This window comes from Rhipicephalus microplus, chromosome 9 (assembly GCF_043290135.1).
Source record: "Rhipicephalus microplus isolate Deutch F79 chromosome 9, USDA_Rmic, whole genome shotgun sequence".
In the NCBI taxonomy this organism is placed as follows: Eukaryota; Metazoa; Arthropoda; class Arachnida; order Ixodida; family Ixodidae; genus Rhipicephalus; species Rhipicephalus microplus.
This window is the reverse complement of record NC_134708.1, coordinates 21,348,701-21,376,549: the sequence shown is the minus strand read 5'-3', so window position 1 is coordinate 21,376,549 and position 27,849 is coordinate 21,348,701. Positions and strand designations below refer to the sequence as shown.

The following is a 27,849-nucleotide window of genomic DNA, read 5'->3' as shown; positions in this document are numbered from 1 at the left end:
TGCTTGAATTAAGGTGATACTCTATTTTGCGACGATAGCTATAGCATGCCTTATGCACAATTCAGTACGATCGCTACTGATATAAAGCGACTGCCCCCCCCCCCCCTCCCCACCGTCCTCCCCGCTTCGTACTCGTCTAAAGGAAGAGACGTGCCAATTCTGTTCCGAACGTTTATACGTTGTTGGACTTGTCACGTCATTGCTTTGCGGGTTGGGTCATAACACAGCGCCTCTTTTTGACGATATGGGTGGCCAGAGAGACCATCTGGTTCTGCATGAAAAAAACTTTGGCTTTCCCAAGGGTAAAGACTGAATGTGTCTGCAAAGTGTGACTGTAGATTGTATAGAGCACCGAATCAACGATACACGAGAAAAATATACACCCACGACAAGCACTTGTTGTGTGTTGTATGTGTTGTGTGTTGTAGTTCCGTAAATTTGGTTTGGTGTAAACTTGGTATGTGTTGTGTGTTGTTGCGTGTTGTAGTTCCGTAAATTTGGTTCGCTATACGATCTAGTCACGTTGGCTTCCCACCGTTGTCTCGAAAAGCGGGGGACCAATGACAGCTTGTTGCGAGAAGCGAGCCATTGCTTCACCTTAACGTTTTCTATAATTACGAAGCTCTTTCTTTCCTCTGGGACTCGACTAACAAAGGTGGGGAGAAAGGGTGTTGTCAAAAAACAAGAAAAAAAACTCACTGGGGCTTTTTATGTGCTCACCTAGGATGACTCAAATGCGAAACCCATATTCTCCTCTTCAGCCGATGTATTTGATTCTGCCATGCCCATAGAGTTCCCTATAAGTACACTAGAGGGAACCCTGGCGCTAGTGTCTATGCGGACTGCAACGCACGGCTCTTCAGCGAGCGTAGGAATGATGGGTAGTACATGGATTTGTCTAAACTTTGAACTTCTGGCTCTGTTTGGGTTCGCACTGCTTCAAGCTGTTTTGTCACGAAACAACAATCAGCAATAGTTCGTGAGTTACGCTTCACCACCTCCATCTTTTAGACTTAACATTTCATATCAGATCATGAAGTTTGAATGGTTTCGTTTTTTCCTTCGAAACAAAACCGAACGACAACAACGAACGGAGCCACTAGTGCGATTAGTCGCCTGCAAGTAGGAAGACAAGGCAAATCCGTGTACTACCCATCATTCCCAGGGTCGCTAATCGATCGCAGCGCCACAGTACAATCGAGGTAATTTTAGGAAAATCTATGACCATGCCCTCCGTCCGAAATCTTTCTGCGCCTAACTTGTTCTTGCACTGCCTCCAAACTTGCACTGCCTCCAATCTTGGAGGCATTGCGAGCTTCCTGCACCTTACCTGGTTCTGCACTGCCCGCGTGATCGGCACACCTTTGACCGAGCAAGGATGCCACATGATGACGCAATCACGTGACGTCAGATGCGGGGCGTCATGATGGTGGCAAATGACGTCACCAGTTCTTTGGATAAGTGGCGTGCTGATGACGTAATGTGTCGGCGTCATCACACGATGACAATTGTTGCCCCCCCCCCCTCGCGTTGAAACTAAAGCCACCTGTCAATTTTCGAGGCTGATAGGTCATAAGAGGCCCTCGTCCATAAGAAATAAGGCACCGTGCAGTGGAGTTTTCAAGTGTGATGGCAGCGCCAAAGCGCACAGCCTAGCGAGTGAATAAAGTAATGTTGAGACAGGCTCTGACAAAATGGAACGAATGCGTACGTCTGTCTCTCAGCATGGGTGGGCTTATTGTGGCCACGCTAGTTGTGGGGGGGGGGGGGCACGCGAGCATCAAGTTGGGCGTGTTGTTTATCTATAACTGATGACGTAACGCGAAAAAAACACACACATTTGACACAGGACAAAGGAAGGGACGAAGGGGGAGCGCTTATTTCCACTCAAGCGCGCGTCTGTTTTATGCGTGCCCCTAGCGGCCAATGTCAGTGAACTTAGGACGGGCCAGTGCTATGAACACAGCTCCCTATGGTCAGTGGACACTGCATCAGGGTTTCGAAAAGCGCCTCTTCAAACGAATCGCTACGCCAACTCGACCTGTGTTACCGAAAGGAAAGATGATAGGCGCACGATGCGTTTGCCGCAAACCCAGCAGAAGAGTCAGTCATACGAGACACGTGGCGATACTGTTAACGCGAATGGGCTTTTGTTGCGACGCCATGTGAAAGAAAAGAGGACAAAGTTACAGTGACAATCGGGGCGTAACAATAGAAGGGCGCATCAACCGGAGCGTTGTTAATCCAATCGAATGGATCTACCGCCGCTGCAGAGGTGAGGGGGCGCGGGTCGGCACGTGGCGACATCTGTCGACGTTATCTGAGATTTTTCGCGGGGCACGTGTCGACGAGAATTGTGACAGTACTCAGCCTTTTCTCTTTTTTTTTTATTCTGATCGAAATGACGTTCTCATGTTGCAGACTCGCTCGTAAATATGATGATGTGAAAAGACAAAGACAGAATGAAACAGAAAGAAAGAAAGAATGAAAGAAAGAAAGAAAGAAAGAAAGAAAGAAAAAAAGGAAAGAAAGGTGGAGACGTCCCATTCAGATGTGGGGAGGATAAAGAGAGAAGCCTGACATAGCGGATTGCTTTGGACAGCTTGTCTGGCAGAATGAAGCGATAATCTGAACTCTCATGTACCGTGCGGTACTGAGCTACCCAGCTTTTTTTTAAATATTTTTTTCCTTTTTGTCCTTATTGTTTCGTCACCAAAAGACCCTGAATAAGTGAAGAAAGATGCTGGTGTTTTGGAGTACGCGACCGCAAAGGTATTTGAACGCCGCTGTCTTTAGTAAAGACATTTCACGAAGTTACGAGAGAGAAATAGAGAGAAGAAGGAAATTTTCTTGGGTCTGACAGGTTACGTGAAGGAATATGAAGATGAAAATTGAACTTGAAGTTCATGCCTAGGTGCTACGAAGAGCGGCTTAATAAAAATAAATAAAAAACGGCTGGCTGGATGCTTTGGTCAAGTGTTTCAAAAGAGCTGTCAAAACGCGTAAACTAAACTATGATTTGCGAAAAGCATCTACAAAAAGATGGCTCAAAAAAGAGAGTATTCTTTCCAGCTCCGCTTATGATGCGATCCCGACTAAAGACGTTGTTCGAAAAAAAAAAAAAGAGCTTTTACCGTAAAACGAAAAGCTAGTGCCGTATACGTTAAACTCGGGCCCACTGCATGTCAGAACTTATGAAACGAGGGTTTTGTCAGTCCTGAATGAATTTGGCTGCTGATTTGGCTGCCAGTGGGCTACGGACATGAAGGACATGAACGTATTAAGGTATTATTAGCTGCCTCGATAACATATCATCAGTGCTTTAACTGTTAAACACTGAATGCGCCTGCAGTTGTGCGAGCTAGAAAATCTTGATTTCAGGAAGTCGTTTTCACAGGCTACCCAAGTTATTGCATCAACGCACGGGACCTCCGAATTTGATCAATATTATTTCACCGGTAACGATCGAAATGATTGAAACCTCTCTTCGAATATTGTTTTGAGAAAAAAACAATCACTGTCTTCGCAGTAAGACCAAGAAAAAAAAACACGGTTAAGTTAACAATGTACAGTCATCAGAGCATTGTAAACGGTGTCTTTTCTTTGTAATCAGTTTTTCTTGTTTGTTTGCGCATCTGGTTAGGTCTGAAAGTTTCGAGGATAATCCTAATTGAAAACCTCGCGGATGTTGAAACCCAAGTTTTTTCAGACAAAACCGGTAGAAAAAAAAAACATGGTTGCTAACCTATAAATACCAGTGAAGTTCCAAGAGAGTATAAAAAAACACGTTTACTAAGCTATAATTACCAGTAAGCTTCGAAACACCGTAATTGCACCACCTCTATAATCGCCATCGAGCGTACCACGTTTGCAACGAGTAACTATGTGTGTGGGGGGGGGGGGGGACGACATGACGTCATCCAAGTGGTGCAAGCCCGCCCACTCCAGCGCCACCCACGGGGGAATTTATTAAGCGTGGGCATTTGAGACACATTTCAAAGGGCACTGCGCTAATGATCGTCTTACCAAAATGCTCTGGGCCCTGGAGCGTTTTGTTCCATATGCGCTATGATCCACGCTATTTCGTATGGAAAGTTTAACAACAATAAGTACAGAATACGGAATCGTAAGTTGCCTGACAAAACTTCAAAGGGTAATTATTTATTCTCGGATTGATTTCTTTCCATAGTGTATCGCGAAACGCAAAAAGAAAGGACATGCGGGAGCTGGATTATGGAAAGACGACAGCTCGAATGAAATGTTTGACGTTTAGCCAGATTAAACAAGGCGATCGAGTGCGAAACGAAATTAAAAAAATACATAAAAACTGGGAAGGGGTGAAGCATGTACACCATAAACCAGTTTGCACCCTTTAGGGTGTTTTTTGGGTCTACAAGTAACACCCTACAATAAGGGTGTTCTGATTTGTCTAAACACCCTTATTGTAGAGTGTTATTTATGGACGCGCAAAGCACCCTTAAGGGTGCGAGCTGGTTTAGAGTCTGTAGGGAAAGCTGTTTCTGCTCCACTTACATAGAACCCAGGGGCGAAGCGTGCTGTGTTTTGAGAGAGATTCCTTCGATGAAGCAATAGTGCATGGTGCCAAGCAGGAAACCGAGCATGTATAGGGAGGAATGCTTCTGCCCCACTAACCTCGTCGGAAAGCTGCGTCGGAATTGGGCTTACCCCTATAGTTCCTCTTTTCCCCTAGGTGTCCGGTTTCAGCTCTCTATGCGGCATGTAGTGAAAGGCGCTTCCACTCCGCTAACGTGATCGGCCATTTGCGGGGCCAACCATGCCCCCCCCCCCTTTTTTTTCATTTTCAGTTGTCCGGTGACGAGTAATGGGGCTTACCCAATGTGTATTTGTGCCGCATACCCGTTGTTATGATTAACAGTCCACACAAGACCCACAGGGACGAGAATAGCCGCTGAAAAACACCGAGACCCCAAAATGCTTCGCCGAAAAAGTTGAAGTAATCACGCGTTCTTACGAATCGTCACGTTGTGATCAAGTCGCAAGATGACGTCATTACGTGGCATCATCACTCACTTGGAGTGTGGAACGCGCGGTTTCAAGGTTTGTGTCGTATGTGCTCTGTATTAACCGACAGGCTCACGGTGATGGATAAGATAAGTGATAACGAAGAGAAAATGAAGGATTTAAATGTTAATCGTGGATTTTGAAGCTTGCTTCGCTCGTTTCTGGCATTGTTGTGTCAAAAAGTACTACAACAAACGTTGCAAATTTTTAATCAACGATGAAGTACTGCGGGGTTTACAGGTACTTAATGAAGGGATCAATAAACATGGTAGCACGCATGAATCACTTCATTACATTGTCACAGGAGCAGACAGCCAACACGAGCGAATCTTAGCAAACGCAATTTAACAATAAGCCAACTTGTAGCTAGGGCTGAAATTACGCGAATACGGTAGGCCTCACTGAAACGACACATTGAAAAAAATAAATAAGTTTGCGATGCAAAGTGTGTCAGATAGGCTGGTCTGGGTAGCTGTGTGGTAAAAGTAGGGTAACTGTCCTTAGCTACGTTTTTGATTCAATAGAGATAAGTTTGCTGCCGTGGTTGCCGAAATACGGTGAAAAATTACTTTAGTGATATTGTAATTAATTACCAGAAATAATGCAAATTTTGTTCTATTGCCTCTCCATACAAACGTAAATCAACGCGAACAATATTTTTTTAAAATATTCGCACTTCAAAACCATGTTGGTATGTTACAGAGTAAAACCCTAGCGTAGATTTCTTTTAGGCTGCATTTTCGTGTGTTGTTTACCGTGTTTTACTTTTCATTTATAGAGGTTCTTGTGCCAGTTTAAGCTTGGAATATGGTTCACTTTTAAATTGTGGCACGGAAACTTCCTCTGAACCTCCTAGATACTTTTCATGGCACACCCCGCTTCAGCAGCAATATCTAAAGCTACAATAATTCACATTACCGCATACATTACTGCAGCATTCTAATTTCTTTGTTTTTTGTTTCCGCGTAAAATTGTACTTCCTTTCCTTTTGTAATTACTACACGTTTTTTCTGTACATCTTATTGCACTACCTTTCCTATGTAATAAATCAGGGGTCCTGCACAGTACTCTGAAAAAAGAATGAAATCATTAGTACAAAAAAATGCTGTAGGGGGTTGTGGGAAGGCATATCGTCGCGTGCGATTGCGCCACTTGTCAACCGACGAGGCAACCAATGGGGAATGACGGAAGCAGAAGTGGATTTCGGCGAGGTACAGGCAGACGACGCGCCTAATTTACGTCAGGAAAGTTTTTTTGTGTGTCATTTGCAAAGGCTTGTACGCCCTTAGTTGTCGACTGCTCCCCCTTCCGGCTGTCGTCTGCTTGCGGAAACAGACGGTCAATTACTCAAAACGCAGATGGTTCTGGCTCGCTTGCAGATTATCTTTTCTTCTCCACAATTTTTTTTTGAGTAATGTAAATGGGTCGCGATAGCATTAGCGGGTGTAATGGAACTTCGACGAGGCATCATTGCGTTTTTATTTATTTACTGTTCAGGCACAGACGTGCATAATTGATGAGTAATTGGTTTTGACACGCGCTCAGAAAGTTGTTCATCGAATCGACGTATTGAGGGTGCTGATACGATTGAATAAAAACAATACTAAGGACAACTGATTGAAAATAACCTTCCTATGTTAACTATACCAAGCAAAAACTACACGCCACGCTTCCAAGGCACCAACCATAACGCTACGAAGGCTTAAGAAGTTTAGCGAACCAGCATGACCGTTACACTTCACGCCGACTAAAATAGAAATATCTACACTCTACACTTTGGAGGCACGAACCGTAACACACCAGAGGCGCACGGAGCTTTGCGTAAACGAGTTATGAGCGCGGATTAGATCCGAAAACCTAGAACGTTCGGCGGGCTTTTTTTGTAAAGCTGGCTTTGCCCCGCGCTTACAAGCGACGCAAGAAAGCCAATTTCATTTTGATGCGGGGAATTTTTAACAAGCGGGGATTGAACGCGTCACGCGCATAAGGAAAGCATATCTGTTACGCTGTTCTTTTTGAGGGTGTTTTTGTACGCCCACGCTTCACTGAGCTATTGTGACGCCCAGCTTATAAAACAAAAACAAGTTTTAAAATACGGTAACAAAGACGGCACAACGCGGACGTCATCACGCTGGTTTGACTTCACGTGGTGTTGACAGCGGCACGCGCTGTAGCGACCTCGCGAGGGGTGCTGGAATAGCAAAAAAAAAAAAAGAAAGAAAGTAGGAAAGAAAGAAAGAAAAGAAGAAAGAAAGAGAGCACCAGTGGGGGACATGGCGTACGTCACCGATAAGGACAAGTGACCTATTCTATTTATTATCCACGGATCTTCCAGCAGACCCGTTTGAGCACATGGTAGGGGGGGGGGGGTCTAAATAAATGGCTCAGACAAGCACGAACCATTCTTCTCGGCTTCAGGATCAGAACTTACCCCCCTCCCCGCAAACCCCGCCCCGTGTTAGAGTGAAGTGATGGAAGGAGAGGGTATGGTATTACGTGGGCGGTGAGTCGCATAGGGACTGACGTTCCTGTTATAAGCACGTGGACTGATGAGAGGACGCACTTAGGCACGCGTTCCTCTCATTTTAGCCCCCTCCCTTTACCCCTCCGGAACCACTCCTTCTTCCCGCATCCCTCAGTTGCGTATCCGCGGTTCTGCCAAACTTCCTCCCAAAACTGCCGCATCGCATCCTCATTCGCTTGAGGTACGGCGTTCCCCGTCCATGCTATTGTTTGTTACCTGATTTCTATGTTGTGTTGGTTGTCCTTTTTCTTTTTATGTCACAGTGTATATATGAAAAAAAAAAACACCACGCTTCCTCTACCACTTTTTGGCAATGACGCTGTACTGGTCTACCGTAGTTACTCGCCTATTAGCGGCGCGGGTCAGTATTGTCTAATGCTGGCACGCACGAGACAAAAAATAAATCTAAGCAACACCGAGACGGTTACCGATGACCGAAACATGCATACGAATTTACGTTATGTGCAAAATTTAATTATGAAAACATCACTGTTACAGTTAGTGTGCAAAAAAGCAAGCAATATTACGCAAGAGAAGAGGAGTAGCCGGGACACGCACTGACACCAACCTTCACTCATTTATACACTTAATAATAAAGAAAAAAATTATACTTATCAGCAAGTTGAAAACCCGAAGATGGCGTCATCGATACCATCAGCTGCATTTTTGTTTCGTGCCATAAGCATACATGAGCAGCCATGATCGTTACTTTCTGCTTTTAACTACAGCTAACTACTACACTACTAACCGGATTAGCATTCTCATCCCTATCAAACTGTGGCTGTTTCTTTTAGGGAAATGTTTCGCTCTCTTTTCCCCGTTACTGGTTTTGTTGGTGAAAATGGGATAGTGGGCGGGACGGTGTGCGTCAGCGGAGAGCGGGAAATAATTGAAAGTGAGGACAGGGGAACAAAAGAAAAAAAAAACACGCCAAAAAAGGTATGTACGTTGCGCGCATGCAATGCGCAGACTAGTACCAACGCCAGCTGAAACCGAGACGAACGGAGATTAGGGAATACGATGGGGAGAAAGTGGGACGGGGGAAACAGTGAAAATAGATCCGGTGGGAGCGTTGGAGGGAGCCAGAGAGGCTTCCTAGCAAACCATAGGCGTATTGCGTATATAGCAGCGTGGAGGACGACAATGAAAGGAAGGTTCTAAGCTTCAGCTAGCTAAGGGGCGTGGTTGCACCCGGTGTAGAGTGGTAGGGAGGGGGGCAGAGGGGACACAGCAGCATCGGAGTGGCACGGTTTTCGGTTTCGCTACGCTTGCCAGATAAAACCGGTGGTCTAGTCAATCTGTGGAAGCGAAACGAACAACGTATCTTTTCCAACTCGGAATGGGAGGAGCCCAGTTCTTTTTTATTTCTTTTTTTATGTAGTCTGCAGTGAAAGCGGCGTATGCAAGCCTGCATGCGGTTATGCCTTTCCTGCTTGAAGCGAAACATTATTTGACCATTTCTGTGCCTCAACTCAGCGTTGAAGGTTGTCTGGTCGAGTGATCCAGTTGACCGACGATGAATTAGTACATTGGGCGAGAAGAAACAGAAGAAGGTGGCTTGGGGTCGTCTTAGGCGAATGCGTAAAGAATCGTGCGAGATTCTATTTCTTTCTTGCCGCAGTGTCTCCATGAAATTTCAGCGCTAACACATTTACTCCCCTATTCACGAACGCTCCTCGACTCGACTTTCACCCTTCACTTGACAGAGTTGAGCACTGCGCCACCACTCGGCTGAAAATGACGCTGCGCTACTCGAGAATCGCAGCAGATTATCGCTGAGAGGCAGTCACTTGTGACCAGAGACGGCGCTCCCATCGGCTTTCCCAAGTGAAGGTGGAGCGTCGAGCGAAGGGACGTTCAAGAGTACGGGGGTTAGAGACGGCGCTCGCAAAGAATTCCTGCTCGTATACTGCCGCTGCGTGGCGCGCTCGGCGGCTACACTAGTCCGCGAAGGCGCCACCGTCGCTTTACAGACTCGGCACGTGCTCCTCGTTCGGAAAGGAGCCGTTCCGGCGGTTACCGACCCCTTGCGGCTACTAAAAAACAAGGCGAGAGAAGGAAAGGCTTCTTCGAGAAATAAACGAGGGCTCCCCATGCCGCGTCCTCTGATCGGACCGGCTAATGGTTACCGATGGCGGACCCATCGATCTGAGCGCACCGCCAAGCACAACAACGGTTGCACGCGAGTAACCGGGGAGGTTAGCAGTGATAGTATACATTGAGAGCTAACGAGAAGCTTGTCCTCGGCTGAGATCAGAGTGTGCGCGTGAGGTCGACGATCAGCTAATCTGGAACTATGTGGTTGAGAGTGAGAGAGAGAGAAAGAGGGACAACGCAATTGCTCCTTAATGACTCGTAATTAGAAGGGAAAGCAGAGACGCGCAGACAAAGCGATGTATCTGGAGTACCAATGCGAATAGTGAGAAAAAGGTTTAAAATGGCGGCGCAGTGGGTTATGGTTGGGCGTGATGGTTGAACTATATAGAGCTATAATCTACGCGGGGTCACTAACAACGTGATATTGTTATAACCATATTGAGTGCCCAGCATGTAAGACTGAGATGTGCCGAAGTATACTGCCAACCTCCAACCTATGATCAAGAAGATTTAATAATCAGAAAAATCACATTTCAAAAAATTTACAAATGCTTAGATGCGTCGTCAAACATAATAGTGACCGTCGGCGGCGTCGGCAAACAAATCAGCATAACGTTTTTTTTTTTATTGATATGGTATATAAGGATATCTTAGTGCACAAGTACGGCGCCGGCTACTCCTTACCCCTTAAGTGAAAATTGGGCACATCTTAAAGAAAAACATAAGGAGCAGTGCATCGAAAATAGAACACACGAGCATATGCAAAAACACACTCATGTGTACATATCAAGCAACACCAACACAATGGTAACAAAATGTTCGAAGGTTATCGAATATAGTTTCTGATAAAGTCGCTCGTTAACGTTCGATTTAACCAGCACAAAATAGCAGAGCACACGTCTGGTCCTTATGAAGATGTATTCGCTCGTGTGTACATAACAGTCGACACGTCATTTACTTTAGCACACACATATGATAAATGTAATATAACAGTGTGCACAATCAGTATACGACATGCTACACAAGTGAAAGTTTGCTATTTTTCTTTAGCATAACGTGATGACCTCGAATGCGAAAATGGTGGTAAGCATACATATGCGCACGCATGGCATTTTCTAGACAACCAAATTCAGTTACATGCGGAGTGAGCTTGAAATAACCGTTTAAAAACTAGAAAGATTTCCATCCGTTCTCCAGGGAGTACGTAATGCAAAGGAGCCATTCTACCTTGGTTAGGATACGCAAGTCGCTAAGCAGAGCTTAATATTCAACGCTTTTCGTCTTACCCAATTTTTTTTCGCTCTTAATGAATGCGTCGTTCTTAACGTCAATTTAAACAAAAGGAAAAAAAAACGCACGCCAATTCTTCGACGGCGCGGTGTTTGTCTTCGATCGGTACGATAGGTTACGTTAAGTGGTGCCGCACATAAAAAAAAATGGAAGCAGGTTACAAAGTTTAGTACGCAGGGAGTCCATAATCAGTTTTGACTCGACTCGCGATCCGCCCAACAGAGATTGCGAGAACCCCCGAAAGGCTGTGCTTATAGGAACGAGCGCTCTCCTTAGCTAAGTCTCAAATGAAGGCCGCACGGTGCCGCCAGCGTCCGATGCTAAATTAACGATCCAGCGCGCGCTGCGCGCTTCCACTGCCTAGTACCGTGCAGCGCGCCGTTCCAGTTAACTAGCGATCTCAGTTTACCACTGGTCTAGTCAAAGCACTCGGCATACAGTAATGGTACAGTCTTGCGTACGATATGAGGCCTAACTATACTTAACCGCACTTATCTATGCACATCGCAAACGCAGTTCCCACATTAAGGGATATGAGAAATACTCGTATTTGTTTTTAAATGGGATTTACAGTGGTTTGAATTAAGAAAAAAAAACGATTCTTTCTATTACACATGAGTGTAGCTTTCTTTTTTTTTAGGCGGGGGGGGGGGGGGGCGAGCTAGAGTTTGAAGCACAGAAGAAAGCGCAAATGAGTTAAATCAAATTCGTAGCACTGACGTTTCGGAGGAAAAAAAAAGAGATACAAAGAGATATTTGAAATTGTATTGTCTCTATTATTGAACATCTTTCTTCGAAATGAGCGCAAATAGTTTCAAAATTATACTTCGGACGGCTGTAAGCTACGTTGATGTTTTCTTGTCTCTACTTGAGGCGTTACATTTGAAACAGACAAAAAAAAAAAAGATCGGACGTGATTCATAGGTAAGTGCGTCAAAGTGGCGTTAGCACTATTTCCAGTTACGACTAATTGCCTTCGATTACCTCTGTATCGTTTATCGATTACCTCTGTACCACTGTAGTGCGTCCAAGTGGCGTTAGCACTACTTCCAGTTAGGACTAATTGTCTTTGATTACCTCTGTATCGTCAAACGCCGGCAGCAGCGATGTATCCAATATTCGCTAGTGTTAGCTCTATGCCAGTGAATACGGTACGCTTCACACAAGTTGTATACAGTCTCTTTTTACAGAGTGTATTCCTCTTACCGCTAACGCATAAAAGTACGCCACATTTTCCTTCCGGCACATATGCAACGCACACCGACTCCCACCGGTTCCGAAAACGCTGCACGCTATTACTGGAGCGCTGAGAGTGTGTGGCGGCACTGCACCCGAGAACGCCATCGAAGAGAGCAGGAGTTTAAGGCGAAAAAAAAACGAATGAAAAGGAAGAAAACCGAAAATAATTAACAAGATGCGTCGGGCGTGAAAACAACCAAACGGGGAGACACAGCCTTGCTCGGCGCAGCGTCGACGAGAGCGCCGTCTTGCGGCCAGTTTGAGAAGCGCCGTAACGCTCACCGAGCCGCCATGATGAACGCTGCGAGCGGCTTGTTGAGATGTTTCTCAATTTAGCGGGCACGACTCGCTAATTTAATTAGAAAGCGACGAGGCTGCAGCGGTCTATCCTTTCGCTTTCTCTGTGACCCTCTTTCTTTTCTTCCTGAATTTCTTTTCTTTCGATTACACGTACTTCTAAGTCTCCATTTTCTCTTACAAGCCGCTCTCTCTTGTTACGTTCGTCGGCTGCGGGTGGAGCTGTGGTTACGGTGAGTGGCTGCAGACTATAGATGGTCGCTGGTTCGATTCCAGTCGGCCCCGGCGGTCACGTTTCGATGAAGGAGAAATTCTCGAGGCACCCGGTGTTCACTGTGCGATATCAGCTCACGTTAAGAAACGCCAAGTAGTCGAAATTTTTGTGACCCTCCGCTGCGGCGTAATCGTGTGCTGGCTTTGGCACGCGAGACCACAAATATTAAATCAACTGAGAGGGGAAAAAAAGAAGTATACGATTACTTTTGTTTAAAAGATACTACAGGAGAATGCACAAGAGACCCTGTAGGTGTTTGTTCCTATCTTCTCGAGTCATTTTAAGTTGGTTCGTTGTTTTTCAAGATAGCCCCCATTGCTTCAAGGCAGTCCTCAACAATAAATATGGTTTCGCAACTTTGGGTGACCGAAGCTTTCGTTCGAGGTTGCCTTGTTTGAGAAACAACTTTCTTTCTCTCTTCCTTATCAACACTTCACTTTTCAACTTAGATAGAGCGTCGAAGTAAACTCTCTGCGCTCTCTTGATACCAATATTGCCAGCTAGTCGGCCATGATGGAGGAGTCGGGAGGAGTCCGGGCGGTAATTTTCGGGGGGTGATCAGTCTCGAAGTAAACAAGCCGACGCGCTAATTTCTGCTCCCCTGACAGTTCGCGACTTGCACGGGGACCGGAAGAGAGAGCTCCTCACATGTTGCGGCGCCTAAATGACGGAGTGGCCGTCAGGGCGTCTCGGGAGATCTATAAGATAAGACCGGATCGATAGGCCTTCGAAGAGACTACGTGCTCCGGATGCCGATGCCGGGAAAGCTTTATCTAATCCCAGGTTGGAGTAATCGTATTGGCGATAGAGTAACTCCTGGAGGAACTCGTGATAGTCGTAACTAAATGGTCAGTTGAGACAGTCTCACAGAATAGCTGTGTGTATGGCTAGGCGGATCGCGTCCGTGAACAGGAGAAGCATGCCGAACAACAATTTCCGGTGAACCTATGAACTCGGCTGATCCAGCATTATCGCATCGTAAAATAAATTGACGTGACACCAAGGTGTGTGATTTCACCGACATGTCAGATTGACGTAAACAATTTTGCCTTAACGACAAGACTACTTGCAGAAGAAACAATTGCCGTGACTTTTTCTCTTTTTTTAGAGAGAGGGAGAGTGAGGACGAGGTTTCTTATGCACCTGAGAATTTCATTCCGCTGATGATGAGATAGCATATGTCATCTGCAAAAGAAACACCGAGATATTTAACTAAGCTTTCTTTATCCGCTTAATATACAGTCATAATGATAATATAAAAATACACTACAGATGTGTTGCACGTGATGCCATGGACCCAGGTTCTGAAAGGAACTGGGACTTCAAGAAGGCAGCTTCGATTACTTGCGTCTATGCGAGAACAGCATTGCAGGAACGTCTCTAGGCGTGAATAATGAAATAAACTTCATGTAATGTCTCGATATGACGTTAATAGGACTCCTGAAACGTCACGTCCCCACATGCTCGGTGCTCCAACACGGCCCTTTAAGTGACGTCAGTGCAAGCCATCTGTAGAAATATTCACTAATATGCCAGTCCCACCAAAGTCATAGCTTCGCTACCTTCCATCTTCACAGCAGTGAAAGGGCTCTTTTTTTAGGGGGACGCGGTAGCACACCAACGGCTGCACGTTTTAGATAAGTACGACAGATACGTGCTATGGTCATTTGGAAGATTTTCGTTAAGCACACCCAAAAACACGGACAAGATCAAGTAGACAAGGCTAGACAAGACAGCACTTCTGGTCCACTCCACCCGTCTTGTCCACTTCAGCGTTGTCATGTCTACTTGATCTCGTTCGCGTCTTTCAGTGCACTTAACAAAAATCTTCAAGATGAAGGTTAACCGACTGGCCCAACTTGCCATGCATCTTGCTGCAACCTACTGTGTAACGTACAACATCTGTTCGCACATGCACTAAGTTGCCATTCCATGAGCCATGAAGTTCACAACTCGTGGCTTGCGTACTAATGTTCGCTTAACAAACAGAGAATGAAAAGTAATGAGAAAATAAAATACAGGACACTTGTACGGTTTGAGCCGGATTTACGAGGCTTTATAGATTCACGAATGTCTGAGCCGCGAGCTGCGGATACGAATCCTCGGTCCTCCCAGAAACGCTTGCACGGTTGGTCGCCCAGAAGCCCACACGTTGCTTGCTATGTACACCCACACAGTGAGCGGAAATGGGCGCGAGTCCGACCACGGGGTTCGGTGTCTGGGATCGGGTGTTCCTAATCCGGGGTGGCTTAATCAGGAAGGCCGGGTCGGGACCCGCGTGCCTTCGGATAATCCGGAAGGGCGCGCGTGGGGAGGAAGGGGGGTTGAAGAGGGCAAGAGCGGTAAAAGAAGTTATCAAGTTCGGCCACGCGTTCTATGTACCCAAAGATGTGGAGGTTGCAGGGGGGGTGCAGGCAATTGGCAGATCCTCAATGCCACCCGCGCGTCCCGTTGGCCGGTTGATCCCGTGCGGCGGTAGCGGAAACTTTCTGGAACTCCACCGACGAAGGAAGGTCTTCGTTAGGGCTCAATTCCAGGGGACGCTAGTTGCTGTAGGCTGATCCTTTTATCTTTCCTATAGCGACACTAGGTACAACGGACAAAAATGAGGGACGACATCAGAGGGGAACCTAAGCGAGGCTGGGGGAGGGGGTACTTTGATGGAGCTCCCCCCCCCCCTTTTAATAGAAAACCCCAAGCAAGCATACAAGACACCCCTTCTCTTTTCCGTCTCTCTCTCTCTCTCTCTCTCTTTGTCTTGTTTAGCACTTATTTTCATACAGACAAATGGCCTGGAAGGGTACAGCTCAACCCCATGGGGGTCAGGGTTACTCGGTCAAATGGAATGCCAGTCACACCCAGTTTGTAGCAACGGGCTTCCTTTTCTCGCGCATTTGCCGGTTTGTCCGGAAAAAGCGGGTGGATATGGGGGTCGGTAACTTAATAGAAACCGTCCGTCAATTGTGGAGGCTGCAAAGGATTGTGGTAGAAAAGGAAAGGGTGTCACGGGCTGAATCTATGTCCATAGAATGTGGTCGGCATGGTGGGTGACCGCCGTCGAAGGATTAGCAGGACACACAAATCACCCGTCACGACGACCCTTCGAGTGTATATCCCGCCTTTTCTGCTATTCCTTTTACTATCTCTATTGCATCTTACAGACACTTTGAGGAAGTGGTTTGATTGGCCTCGTTCGCGCGATCCCTAACAAGCCCACTTGAATACGCATGAAATGACACCCGTGACATCCCGAAGCAAGAGATTAGGAGCTTTGGTTGATTCGATGAGAAATCGCTCGGAGGTGCGTCACTGAACTGTGAATTGTTGGTTGCGGAAGACATATCGTGTGGGTTTAAGGCACTCCCACCACAGGTTTTAAGCACTTCATCAGTGGCGTAGCCAAGCGGTGGCACACCGGGTTCGCGTCCCTTGCTCCCGAGTTTTAGTTAGCCATGGCATACAGAGCGAAAGCGGTCATTTGAAGGGAGTTCTTCCACGTGCGATTGAAATCGGCTACTGCACTTCGTGCCGATCGAAGTGCAGCCGCCGTGGTTGGCACTCGAAACGAGGCCTTTTAGCTGAGCAGTGCGATACCGGTACTGCTGAGCTGCTACGGTGGATAGAAGAAACTTGGAAAAGAAGGAAAGCAACAGGAAAGAAAGGATTAACAATAACTGTAGGGTCTTGAGACCAAGGACCACTATATAATCATGAAGGGCGCCGTAGAAGAGGAATCCAGAACTTTAAACCATCCGGTGTTCTTCAACGTGCACATAGATCAATTATACGGACCTCGAGCCATATAGGCATACGCATCAGGGGAGCAACGTGGAAAGGGGGCGCACCGCTCTAGGCACCTAAGAGGGAGGCGAAATATCGGCCTAAAACATTCACTTCATAAATAGGGGGCTGGACGCGCTACAATAAACCTCCCCCCCCTCCTCCCTCCGAACAGGTACCCAGCGCGCGCTTATGCCTTCACAGTTTCGAGCACATCACTTAAAGTGGCCCGGCAATACTTTTCGAACATGGTCAAAAAACGCTGCCGATCGGTAGTAAAGGCTCCTGAGCCCGCGGCCTAGAATTCAAAAAAAAAAAATCAAAGCCAGATGAAAATTGCTTTCTCTTCTCTCGACGAATGACGGAGGAAACTCAAAAAATCGCTCGTTGAAGGCCATCTATAAGCCACTGGCTGATTTGAGCATGTCCCGCTCGGTCGTTACACAGATCGTCGCGGGAGGTCGCGACTTGTCCACTCGGAAGCGCGCGATCACCCTGAAAAAGCCGCAAATTCAAAAAAAAAAACTCAAGGTCATGAGGCGTACGTGACGTATTTTCTTTGCCCATGCCATTCCTCCCTGTCTAGCTTCCAGCTCTTTCGTCAAGACAAGAAAATGGAGTGCGATTGCAGCCTGTGACAAGTCATTGCAACTCCGCTCGTACTGAACGGATTCTTAAAATTTTTGCGGCGTTGAATTTGTGAGACAATAAGCTATTTTAGTAAATCCGCTACATGGTAATTTGTAAAAGTGTTTCAGGGCCCCTTTAAATGGAAAGCGTGATTCGATTCCGCACCTTCGGTTCAACAGTCGAGTACCGTAACCAAAGAAAAAAGAAAGAGAGCAAGAAAGAAAGAGAAAAAAAGAAAGAAAGAAAGAAAGAAAGAAAGAGAGAACCATGCTAGCATTTGTACGAACGATACGTGTCGTTTTTCTATACACGGTAGGTTCACACTGAGCACACAGATTGTACACCCTTACGCATCCAGTGCACACTGGCTGCACGCGGGGTATGCGCACCAGGCTATTTATTATGCAGAGGCCCGTCCGCGAGAGTTGTACGGCTGTGGTCAGTAGGTCAGCGGCGCTGAGGCAGAACCGTCGCAGAACCCTCATCACAGAACTCTCGGCATACCACAGCTTTATTTATTTATTTTTTTCATCCGGAATTCAAGCGTGATAAGTACAACGACACACTCGGTGCGTGAGACTTAAGCACCCGTATACACTGCAGTAGAGTGCACGGATGAGCCCCAAAATGATCGGATTATAGCGCCGATATAGGCCTGATATGCCTGCTCTTCTGTTGTGGTGCAGCTAGAGGTTTCATAAATAGCTGTGGCTAAACCTCTTAGAGAGGAGTAAGACCCGAAGACGAGCTAGTTGTTACAAGTCCTATAGATGCCTCGAAGAAATGCGAATATCGACCATCGGTATCGGTGACGTCATCACGAGCGATGCGCAAAATGACCATCACGTGATGGCGTCATCGTGTGACGTCACCACGCGATGTCACTAACGGTCACGTCTCATGCCACCAAAATTTGTGACGTCATCACGAGTCACATGACGTGACGTCACGTGAGGACGTCACCAAGAGACATCGTCAATAATAATAATAATAATAATAATAATAATAATAATAATAATAATAATAATAATAATAATAATAATAATAATAATAATAATAATAATAATAATAAAAGTAAAGTATGAGGTTTTACGTCCCGAAAGCACTGGTACGAGAGAAGCTGTAGCGGAGGGCTTCGGAAATTTCGTTCATCTGGCGTTCCGCAGAACACGTGTCATTTCGCCTCCGTCTAAATGTGACCGCCGTGGCGGGGATCGAACCCGCGTCTTTAGGGGGTCAGCATCATCTATTGCTCAAGGGTCCACCGATCACAGAGACAGTGTAAAAACCAGGTGAGGTACAAAAGGAGCGCTGCGCCTCCGATCTTGGAGGACAGCGGAAAAGCACGTTTGGTGCAGAACAGTTTCGAAAGGGGCTGGGGTAGTAGTAACACATCGACTGAGAAGGGAAAAAAAATGTATTTCGCCTTCCAGTCACTTTAGGCGAATGCATTATATGTGATAGCGCATGTGAGTGCTTCTCTCTAAATATTTTTTTCTAACCATGTTTATCCTATAAAGCAAATGATGATTGACATGTGGGGTGTAACGTCTCGAAACCACTCGTCTCGAAACCCATATGACTATGATAGAAGCCGCAATGGAGGGCTCCGGAAATTCCGATCACCTGGGTTTTTTTAACGTGTACCAATCGAGCACACGGGCCTACAGCATTTTCACCTCCATCGAAAATGCAGCCACTGCAGCCGGGATTTGATTCCGCGACCTGCGGGTCAGCAGCCGAGTACCTTAGCCGCCAGACCACTGCGGTGGGGCAAAAAACAAATGGGAAGGGCAGCCATCGCCAAAGGATGATGGCAACTTTCTGATTTATTCTTGACTTCGACAAAATGAAAGTGAGTTCTTATTTTCCTTCCCTGCAAGGCCGAGTTTATCAACACTGTGATGTCTCACCACCTTGAGGTGTCTGCGGTTAAATAGGGAACGTCGTGCAGTAGCTCGTCGCATATGGCAGTGATTGACGTTTCGAGAAAGAAGGGAAAAAAGCTGGAAAAAAAAAGAAAGAAGAAGAGGAGTGAATCTCGTTAGCGAGTAACGGGAACACCGGTCGCGCAATTACGGAGTGGACCTTCACGCTCGTCACTCGGGGCCCCCCGAAACTACGCTTTGTGTTATCGTACACAATCGACAGACTTTCCCGCCAACGCTAAACGTGATGTATACGGCGACGCGAAAACGAAGATTCGGCCAATTCCTCGCACTGAAAACCATCGGCCAGCGACGCTGTGAGCCCTCGAGTGATTGGATAGCGAGACTGCGTGCATCATCAAGGTCGTCATTCTTTCATCATCATCATCATCATCATCATCATCATCATCATCATCATCATCATCACCACCACCACCACCACCACCACCACCACCACCACCACCACCACCACCACCACCAATTCGTTTGATTTAATTATTCGTCCAATCGCTCTCTGGCCATGTGAATCCCATGGCACTCACTACTGGTGTGGTGCTGCTGTTACTGCTACTTCTGCTAGTGAACTTACTTCGACTACTAGCACTGCCACTACCAGTACTACTACTGTTACTATTCCTACTATTCCGGGAAGCATTTCGACGTGCACACAATAGACGGGAAAACGAGAGGCGAGAAGAGAAACAGGCGCGAACTCACAACTTAGTTTATTGAAGGAAGTACGCTAAATATATATTCCAGAGTAGCTGAAGAGCACCTGTGCGTAAAAAGGAAGCAAGAAAAAAAAAAGCAAAAAAAAAAATAACGATAACACGATGGCTCAATAAGGTGAACTCCTCGTCAATTAGAGCACTCGATGGGCTGCTTACACATTTATCAGCACACCTTCTGATATTACAGGCTTCTACCATTTCCCGAGTGAGCGCGTCTTTGTGATAAAACAAAATGGTCGTGTCCCACCAAACAGGATAACATTGGCAGGTGCTGCAATTCTGGGCTAGGTGGTAGAGATTGCTATTTCGCAAAGGTTTCTAGCGTTGATTTAGAGGAGTGGTAATCCACCGGCCAGTCTGACCTATGTACACACAACCGCAGGTAAAGGCAATCAAATCATCATCATCATCATCATCATCATCATCATCATCATCATCATCATCAGCCTGACTACGTCCACTGCAGGACAAAGGCCTCTCCCATGTTCCGCCAGTTAACCCGGTCCTGTGCATGCTGCTGCCAATTTATACCCGCAAACTTGTTAATCTCATCTGCCCACCTAACCTTCTGTCTCCCCCTAACCCGCTTCCCTTCTCTGGGAATCCAGTTACTTACCCTTAACGACGAGCGGTTATCCTGTCTACGCGCTACATGCCCGGACCATGTCCATTTCTTCTTCTTGATTTCAGCTTTGATAGACAATATATAAATCATGAGAGGCAATCATATAAACTACATTTATCTTCCACCTCACGAACGTACCACTTTCTTTTGCAAGGCAAACACATTTTTTTTTCTTCTTAACTTGTCAAATTTTCGAGCCATACTTGACTTTCACATTCTGCTGCACGTTGTAGATACCAATCATGTAAAAATTACTGTCATGGTGTGTTATCATTTGTTTTTTTTTTCTTATTTTCTTGCTTTTTTTACGCACTGCGCTCTTGAGCTACCCTGGGATATATACTTCTCGTACATGGCCCGCCGCGGTGGTCTAGTGGCTTCGAATCCCGGCTGCGGCGGCTGCATTTCCGATGGAGTCGGAAATGTTGTAGGCCCGTGTGCTCAGATTTGGGTGCACGTTAAAGAACCCCAGGTGGTCGAAATTTCCAGAGCCCGACACTACGGCGTCTCTCATAATCATATGGTGGTTTTGGGACGTTAAACCCCACATATCAATATTTCTCGTACCTCCTTCAATAAACTGGGTTGTGGGTTCGCGCCCCTTCGTCCCCTCGCTTTTCGTTTTCCCGTCTATTGCATGCGCGCCGAAATGTTGCCAAAGATGTACTCAAAGCAACTCGTCCAACTTTCCATACTATTACTGCTACTACTACCACAATATTATACTTTACTACAATTACAACTACTACTATACTATACTACAGCGACGACGACACAGTGTAGACTAAGACAACGGTTAACAAAGCACATTTATAACCTTACGACAAAAAGAAAGAAAGAAAGAGAGAAAGAAATAAAGAAAGAAAGAAAGAAGGAAAGAAATAAAGAAATAAATAAAGAAAGGAAGAAAAAAATAAGGAAAGAAATAAAGAAAGAAATAACGAAAGAAGAAGGAAAGAAATAAAGAAATAAAGATGGAAAGAAATAAAGAAATAAATAAAGAAAGCAAGAAAGCAAGAAAGAAAGAAAGAAAGAAAGAAAGAAAGAAAGAAAGAAAGAAAGAAAGAAAGAAAGAAAGAAAGAAAGAAAGAAAGAAAGAAAGAAAGAAGGAACGATCGCCGGTCCGTCTGAACCGGTAGCGCGAGGAGCAGCCCCGAAACAAAGGCGGCGTGCGTGCTTGCGTCATCGGTTGCGGGCGCTATCGGAGTCAAGGATGCGCGCCGAATATCCGTGAAGCGAGCACGGGCGGCATCGTGCCGAGTCACAAAAAAATATCGAGGTTGTTGTGACAACCATGCTTACAAAGCGCTCGTGCGCCCAATGTTAGAGTATGCATGTGAAGTGTGGGATCCGTATTTGAAAGAGTCAGAGTCAGAACTATAGCGCAAGTTCAAAGACGTGGATTGCGGTTTATTTATTCCCGACACCGTCGGCAAGACGCCGTGACACCACTTTACGCGAGGGCAAAGCCTGCCCATACTTAACGTCAGGAGGAAGGAGAAACGACTTAGCTTTTTCTATTTAATCATTAATGAGCTGCTACTTGTTGATAGGTCTCACTACATAAATGAATCTAAGGCCCGCATGGTGCGAAATAAACATAGTAGGCACGTTAAGGAATATCGATTGCACAAGTACTGCTAGAAATACTCATTCTTCTTTTCGACAGCCCTTGACTGGAATTGTCTACCTGCAAATATTGTAAACGCATGCAGGGACTCGTTATCAGTTTTCTGCACCTGTGTCCGAATATTTTCAACAATAGGGCGTATATCACTGTATCGCTGCATTATATTGTTCCGTTGACTGATTGCTGTATGTTGATGTATTGCTATCACTTTTGTCTTGGTCCTCACGAGGACCGACCGTATTTACAAATGAGAATATAAAAAAAACCAACTATATACCATGATACTATACCGAACTATATATAGCAAGTAATAGGTCATTCCATAATGTCTGGGACGTCGTAGGACTCGAGAAGGCACCACATCTGCGCGGGTGACATTGGGCGTGCTGGTTTTCAATTCTTGTGGTCTACCTCTTTCCTATATATCTAATCCGACAGGAAGTTTTTTTTTTAGTGGGGGGGGGGGGGAGGCAGTGAAAGAGCCTCTGTAGAGTATGTAATGTTGAGGCACGTCGGTTCACATTACATCGGTTCATTGGAACTTTTTGGCGTTCTCAGGGATATTTTTACAACAAATAATGTTGCAGCAGTTCATCGAAGCTTGCTGTAGGGTGCTGAAGGGCTGTGAGGTGAAGATTTTTTTTAATCAATCAAAAACACCATCTGCACTTCTAAAGAATTATTGCAAGCATTTTTCACCTACCAAAACCCGCACAGCGATAATGTTGCGAAATATATCTCGCACGGCGTCCTTTAATATCGATATAATTATTCTTTCTTACCACTGAAGTACGCACAAAACCAAAAGTATGCGGAACGGTGTTCCAGTGAAATAGATCCAGAACCACGTACCACATACCTGCATCCTTAATCCGGAGCCAGTTCGTTTCACCCCTTGTACTCGAGACGAACCACGTCGAAAATGTGGGACGGTGCTCCGGCCACCGCACAGACACCCGCCTCGACACATTCATTGCACGTAATAGCAGCTTCTCCGTTTCTTTCATTGTTGCGACACACCTTCTCTTCGTAAATCGCGCCTTCCCCACGCCCGGAGTAAAAAACAAGCAAAAACGAGAGCGCTCATCCATCTCTCCGAAGCGCCCTCTGTATTACAAAGCGTGGACCGTTGGGGTCGGATTGCGCCGTCGTCTTCTTGAAGAGAAATTCGCTGTCGCAGCCAAACAACCACTACGCTTTCGCGATATCACAACAAAAGGAACGCTCTCGGGTCTCCAATTAAAATAACGAGCGGCGGTGCGACGGGGGCCATGCAAGCTCGTTGCGGTTTCGTCGCGTATAGCACGTGCGTGGCGTCGCGCGAATCGCCTTGGATGCGCTGCCTGGTGGTCGAGTGGGTCACTGGAGTGAATGTGACTGGGTCAGTTCTTCTTGCCTTTGTTTTTTCTTTTTTTTTCTCCTGCGCATCACTGTCACCGTAACTGAGACGCTTCTCCTGTGATACGCCACAGTGCAGCGGTTCAGTGAACGCTAGTTACTGTATACGCTACGTTTATGTCAGTGGCGTAGCCAGGGGTGGCACACCGTGCGCGTGCACCCCCCCCCCCCTCCTCCTCACGAAGTTTTTTTTTTTTTTTGCCATAGCACACAGAACAAAAATTGACCGTTTTGTGGGGGTGCCCATCCCCACAAGATAACAGAGGTGCCCCCCTTTCGAAAAAAAAAAAATTCTGGCTACCTGCTTGCTTTACCGAGCATATACAGGTAGCATTTGCTGTATATGCCGCTGAAAGGTAGCAAATATACAATAACTACTGTGAAAGCCACCTTCCATTCATGTATAGTTCACATCAGCTTCACGGTAACCTCAGCGTTCTTATCTATCTATCTATCTATCTATCTATCTATCTATCTATCTATATCTATCTATCTATATCTATCTATCTATATCTATCTATATCTATATCTATCTATCTATATCTATCTATATCTATATCTATCTATCTATATCTATCTATATCTATATCTATCTATCTCTATCTATCTATCTATCTATCTATCTATCTATCTATCTATCTATCTATCTATCTATCTATCTATCTATCTATCTATCTATCTATCTATCTATCTAATCTTGAGCGAAAGGCATCACATACATTACATATGACAGGGCTTCGACAATCTTGTAGCTTACAAGATTGTAACTCCAGAACTTGCCCAAATATCCTTTTCGGAGGGGCAAACAATTACCCCGAGAACGCGCCTTCATGACTGTATGGGAGCGACAATGATTCGCCTCGCGGAAAACTATAGAGCTGCCCAACATAGTAGTAGCCTTGCGTAGGCTACGCACCACTCCGACGCACACACACACACACACACACACACACACACACACACACACACACACACACACACACACACACACACACACACACACACACACACACACACACACACACACACACACACACACACACACACGTGCCATAGAACTATACCCACTACAAACGTCGGCACGGCGCCTGTTCTCGACCCGTGAAGAACCACGTACACGCACGCACGAGAAAATTACGCGTGTCCTCTAAATCCTCGGACTGCGCGGACACTCGCTTGGCGACAGCTACGTATAGCGAGGTCGTTCGCACCATTCGGAGCGTAACGCATACCGCTAGCTGTTGGCTACGAGGCGTTCGCCTCCGAGCCACGCGAGCGAGCTGCAATGATGCGAGGCAATTGTTACCGCGCCTAGCTAGCTCCTTGCCTCTCCTCTGCGTGTGTCGGGGGAATCTTGGCTGGCGCGACAACGTAGGACGTTGCGCGGGACGAGCAAATTGGCGTAGACGAGCTGGTGTGTGCGCGCGCGCTTTGTCCTATACGTGCCGAGTTGAAACGAGGTCGTCACTTTTTTTTTTTCTTGCTGCCCCGAGGTGACGTGTGGTAGTGGAAACTTGAACGAAGCGTGCGTGCTCGCCGGCACATAGAGTTTCTCAAAATTAACTAGAGGGCACTCTGGCGCTGCGATCGTTCAGCGACCATGGGAATGATGGGTAGTGACACACATTTGCCTAGTCTTCGTACTTGTGGGCAGCGAATCGTACTTGCGGCTTCGTTTATTGCTGTGTTTCTGTTTTGTTTTGAAAGAAAGAACAAACCCTTTTGAACTTTGGGACTTGATTCGAAATGGTAAGCTTAAAATAACAAGGTTGTGAAGCGCGAACGGTTAACATTTGCTAATTTATGTCTTCATAAGAAAACAGCTCCAAGCCACACGAACACACACGGAGCCAGAAGCAGGCCAGAAGTACGAAAATCAGACAAATCTGTGTACTACCCATCATTCCCATGCTCGCTGAAGCGTCGTGTGTTGCAACTCCCATAGACATTAGCGCCAGAGTTCCCTCTAGTTAGTATTGTGGGAAACTCTATGCGCCGGCATCGCGTATGAAGGGATTCGGCCACCCACTAGATGGCAGCGCGCGCGGATCGCGATAACGGTAAAGGAAAAGGGGGATTTATCGCGAAACGAAAGATACGGAAGCGGCACGTTGCATGTCTGTAAGCACTGGAGAAGAAGCTAACAATGTCGGACGGCAGAGCGAAATCGGAGAAGGAAAGTTATTCACTCTTTGCCATTGGGCGCACGTACGGAAAAAGAAAGAAAAAAAGAACTGAAGTAGGAAGCCAGGATTCTAACCTATTTAAATTACCATGCCACGAACACTATCTTATCAGTCACTTGTACCGGCTCCACTCCCTGCACCCAAGGTGGCTTCACGGTTCCTGCAAAATGACCCACTAACGATCGATTGATTTACATGTGGGGTTTAACGTCCCAAAACCACCGCATGATTATGAGAGACGCCGTAGTGGAGGTATCCAGAAATTTCGACCACCTGGGGTTCCTTAACCTGCACCCAAATCTGAGCACACGGGCCTACAACATTTCCGCCTCCATCGAAAATGCAGCCGCCGCAGCCGGGATTCGATCCCGCGACCTGCGGGTCAGCAGCCGAGTACCTTAGCCACTAGACCACCGCGGCGGGGCCCACTAACGATCGAGCGATGATGTCACGTGATGACGGGTGACGTCACGTTGCGGAGCATTACAGCGACGTTATTATGATGCCACGAATTCTGGGGGACATGTGACGTCATAAAGCGAATTTTCTTTTCATCGTTCGTGCTGATACTTCTGATGAGATACCTAGGGCTTTCGCCATCAAAATCGGTAAGCGTTACCTCGTGGCCCTTTCATCGAGATACCGGATCATCGAGATACACTTCCGCAGATAACGTGTTGAGATAGCTTGCCGTGAGCGAGCTATCGTTTCACCCGCTTTTCTTTCTTCATATTTACATTAAAATTCGTCTAATAACTTGCCCTATACACTCCTTGGCATTATTGTATTTGAGATCTCATTATATATATATAAATATATATATATATATAAATATATATATATATATATATATATATATATATATATATATATATATATATATATATATATATAATAACTTGTCTAATAACTTGCCCTATACACTCCTTGGCATTATTGTATTTGAGATCTCATTATATATATATATATATATATATATATATATATATATATATACTGCTCAAGCGTGTCATTAAACACTCTCGTCGATCAGGCTTAAAAGACATGGCTGGAGCGCAGAGGGGAAACCAGCATCCCGTTCGCGACCGAACTATATATATATATATATATATATATATATATATATATATATATATATATATTGTGTGCGTGTTTGTGTGTGTGTACGTGGAGAGAGCAATACGAACCTAGCTGAAATGTGCGGCGGACTTGAATCTAACAAAAATCAATCCCAATATGGGGGTAACACCGGTTATGAAAGAAAAAAAAAGATGAAATTCTACCCGCTCGAATCGTGCACTGCAGCGAAAGACGCATTAATGCTCGAAGCACGCACGTGTCGCCAGGGCTTATGATGCCGGGGATATTTGATGCGAAAGCAATAACTTCCTCGAAGGGGCACGGTCCGGGACGGCGATTTGTTTCTTTCTTTCGGGCATGTTCTCACCGTATCGATTCCCGTTTTCTCTATATTTGCCGCGTTTTGTTCGTAAAATTGCCCATAATATATATACTTTAACGCAGTGGCGTAGCCAAAGCATGGCACACCGGGCACGTGTATCCTCCCCCCCCCCTCCCTTGAATATATTTTTTTTTGCCATGACATAAAAATCTAAAGGTGTCATATTTAATGTGCCCCCCGCCCCACCCTCCGAAAAAATTTCTGGCTACGCCCTTCCTTTGACATTGTGTGCAAGTGTTACTGATGATGTCGAACTCTTTGTCTTTGTTCCATTTACAGAGACGCCGTGTATCATTGTTTGTTTCGAAAAAAAAACTGTTCGATGCTTTAGAGTACTCCAGAAGTGTATGATGGGGGGCTAGTTGGTAAGACATTTAGGAAAACTATAACTGCCCTAAAAACGACCCACGAGAACGAAGTGAACAGGATGATCACTGACTATAGCAACTCCATGGCTTATTGGAAAAGTGCACCCCTCCCCCTTTTTTTTAAGCAAACTAAGCCCCGCTAGTCGCTAGTTTGTGATCATCCTGTCCACTTCATCCTCGTGTCTCGTTTTTAGCGCCGTTATAATTTTCCTAAATATTAAGAGTGCCATGTACTCTACTATGGGAAGGCAATAAGCTGTCCCATAAAACAATCATGGTTGCGTCGATGTGTTGAGAAAAATGATGACAGTATGTCCACAGAGTAAATAATGAGTGGGGCGAAGCGT

General features: G+C 45.9%; 1 protein-coding gene across 2 annotated transcripts in view; it reads right to left on the bottom strand.

The window, feature by feature from the left end:
• Ptp99A (Protein tyrosine phosphatase 99A) overlaps nt 1-27,849 on the bottom strand; it is a 294,456-nt gene that overhangs the window by 91,307 nt on the left and 175,300 nt on the right. The gene's annotated exons all lie outside the window — the stretch shown is intronic.